This window comes from Gadus chalcogrammus, chromosome 1, assembly GCF_026213295.1.
Source record: "Gadus chalcogrammus isolate NIFS_2021 chromosome 1, NIFS_Gcha_1.0, whole genome shotgun sequence".
Lineage (NCBI taxonomy): Eukaryota > Metazoa > Chordata > Actinopteri > Gadiformes > Gadidae > Gadus > Gadus chalcogrammus.
The window spans coordinates 2,426,296-2,429,312 of NC_079412.1; the positions used below are offsets into that span (position 1 = coordinate 2,426,296).

The 3,017-nt window shown below is 39.5% G+C and overlaps 1 protein-coding gene across 5 annotated transcripts in view; it reads left to right on the plus strand.

Annotated features, from left to right (window-relative positions):
• The first annotated feature begins 520 nt into the window (after nucleotides 1-520).
• The window catches only part of LOC130397471 (uncharacterized), a 21,427-nt gene continuing 18,930 nt past the window's right edge, over nucleotides 521-3,017 (plus strand). For 3 of the 5 annotated variants that reach the window (XM_056604857.1, XM_056604864.1, XM_056604867.1), the window contains exon 1: nucleotides 527-2,693. The gene's annotated coding sequence lies outside the window, so the exon portion shown is untranslated. Of the gene's footprint in view, nucleotides 2,694-3,017 lie in introns of all 5 variants that reach the window. The other 2 variants (XR_008900526.1, XM_056604877.1) reach the window with 1 other exon arrangement.

Below are 3,017 nucleotides of genomic sequence, written 5' to 3' on the forward strand. Positions count from 1 at the left end.
TACTGAGTAAAAAAAAAAGATCTCTAGGGGGCACTATTTCAGTTAGTGAATTTGAGGCTGGTCACGAACAAGGCACTGTGATTTAAACATGGAGCAACGGCGAACGGTTGTAACGTGAACTCTTAAGTGGAACCTAAATAGGTCCATGAGTGGAACAGCTAAGCGAAAAAAAAAGAGAAAATGTATTTGCAAGTCGTTTAGGCTATGCTTAACTTTATAATAGTTCCATGGTACGCAGCAAGAAAGATACCCAGTCACAATACTCCCGTACCATCTGTATAATTTAATTAACAGCATGGGCTCTCGCTAGCTTAACATAGTATTACCGTTTACTCTTGCATTAACAAGAGCAGCGGAAATCTGCTCAATCGTCTCGATGTGGACTGAGCGCCCGCCCCCTCCATGTGGCCTGAGTGCCCGCCCCCTCCATGTGGACTGAGTGCCCGCCCCCTCCATGTGGACTGAGTGCCCGCCCCCTCCATGTGGACTCCGTCTGCGGGCTGCAGTCAGGGGTACTTGAGTTGCGATGGGTTTCCTCCAGCGATTTATACAATATGAACACATTATATAAAGCAAAACCCCTTTCATTTTAAAATAGTATGTAAATAATAGGCCTCCATCTTTGTTATACTTTTAAAATGTCCCTATATAGCCTATTTTATAGCTTTTACACTGATATCTTCAAACAGGAATGCGAAATGCATCCTGGGATATTTGACGGTCCCAACGCAGGCACAGCAGTACAGAAAAGAACGCGAATTGAGAAACAGGAATGCGAAATGCATTCTGGGATATTTGATGGTCCCAAGTCCACACAATATGCAGGCTCGGTTGCGATGGGTTTCCTCCAGCGATTTATACAATATAAACACATTATATAAAGCAAAATTCCTCTTTCATTTTACAGTAGTATGTAAATAATGGGCCTCCATCTTTGTTATACTTTTAAAATGTCCCTATATAGCCTATTTTATAGCATTTACACTGATATTTTAAAACAGGTATGCGAAATGCATCCTGGGATATTTCCCAACGCAGGCACACAAGTACAGAAAAGAACGCAAATTGAGAAACATTCCTTTTTGCATGGGCAATTTGTGTAAATATGAAACAATCAGATGTTTTTGAGTTTTTTTATTAAAAACACACACACTATTTACAATATCACACTATATAAAAAAAAAAAATTCACACAAATAAAAAAAAACACACTATTTACAATATCACAATATATTTAAAAAAAACACACTATTTACAATATAATTCAGGGGCCTATCATTCGGGATCTGCAAAATGTAAAGAAAAAAGTATCAGTTTTCCGAGCACATGGACATAAAGCCTGCATGTATTTTTATAACCACGACAGTCATTTGAAAGATGAAGGTGTACCTCCGTTCCCGTTCTCGTCATCAATCATTGTCGAACACAATGGCTGTGAGTGTGACGAATCCGTATCTGATGGGAGGAAAGATCGTTTCCATTATTTTTTACATTTGGCTAATAGGTGACATGACAAATCAAATCTATATTTGAAGACAATCTCTGATGGGAGGAATCAGTATCCGATGAAAAATCAAATCCATATTAACACCATGCATAGTCATACCTTGGGAGGCGGTTCTGAGGTTCTGGTTGTCGTGTTCTAGAAATGAAAGCAAATGTTAATATTAATTAGTAATTTGGATGGGTATGCATTTGTTTGCTTGTGTACGCTAGGTTAATTTGTAGAGTATAGTCTAATAGGTAAAAACATAAGACTTGAAATCTCTAACCAAATTAAAACACATGTTGTTGGGTAATTTGCATTACCTTGGGAGGCGTTGATAAGTTGAAGATCTTCCAAGTCTAGATATGAAGGAAAGAAATGTTAATATTCCATTTGTAATCGTCCTTTGGATTGGTATGCACGCTTTTTTTTTTACCGTTTTTTGTGGCGTCCAGATTTGTCTCCGAGGTAGACAAGCTGGCCTCGGATGCCGCCAGGTCCAGTTCTAAATTGTGGATAATTTTGCCACGTCTATCAACCTCCCTCCGAAGGAATTCCAGTTGTTTTTTGTGTGCCTTCTCCCGCTCGGTGTAGTGGATGGTCTTTGCGCACACCAGCGTACCGAATCGGAACGCATGGTCGACCTTCTGTTCCCTGGTGTATATTTTATCTACACAGATATGCTATTACAAAAAAAAAAACTATGTTAGTATTGAATGGAATTTTCTTCATTTAGGTTTGCAAAGACGCAAATGTTGATAACTTACATAGTTATTCCTTGATTCAGCCTTCATGGCAATTGTCTCGGGGTGGTTTGTTGATGGAAAGTCTGCTGGGGACTTTCCGGCCATTTCTTTTCTGTAGAAAAGAAACATTACAATTAGATGTTAACGCTGGTATACATACAGCGTTACGCTGTATGTATAATATATAATGCGCGAAGATAAATACAAATCTTTTCTGTACACATCTACATCATCTGTAGAGGTGTGGGCGTGGCATACTCCCATGGTGCTTCGCGAGTTGAATGACTATCGTCAGCGACGCACGGCTCGTCTCACTCTGATCGGATTTTCTCTGCTTGAGACATCTTTATTCAGATAGACCCTTTTGCTCTCCTTTCCACGGATTAATATTGTGAGCGGATTCTTTCGAGTACGTTCTGTCTTTCAACTTTGCGGTTCAACCAAAGAAGTTCGTTGTCACGGTAAGTCCTTAATGGATAATTATGTTTATTGTATTACGTTGGTATGGTTGCTTTGGCGGTTTGCTTTTGATGCAGTAATGGCAAGCAAAGGATTTGCGACAAAACATTAAAGCCCGTGGATCCGCCATTTTGCCACAGAAAAGATTTGTGGTGGAATCTGTTGTAGCGGTCATTGACGCTGTATGTATAATACAAAACACACTGAAGGCATGATATTTTGTCGCAAATCCTTTGCTATATAGTGTTCATTATTTAACTCTCGAAACGAGGAAACGTGGGATCATCTGAAATGGATATTTATGTTTATTGCCATACGGCGGCGTC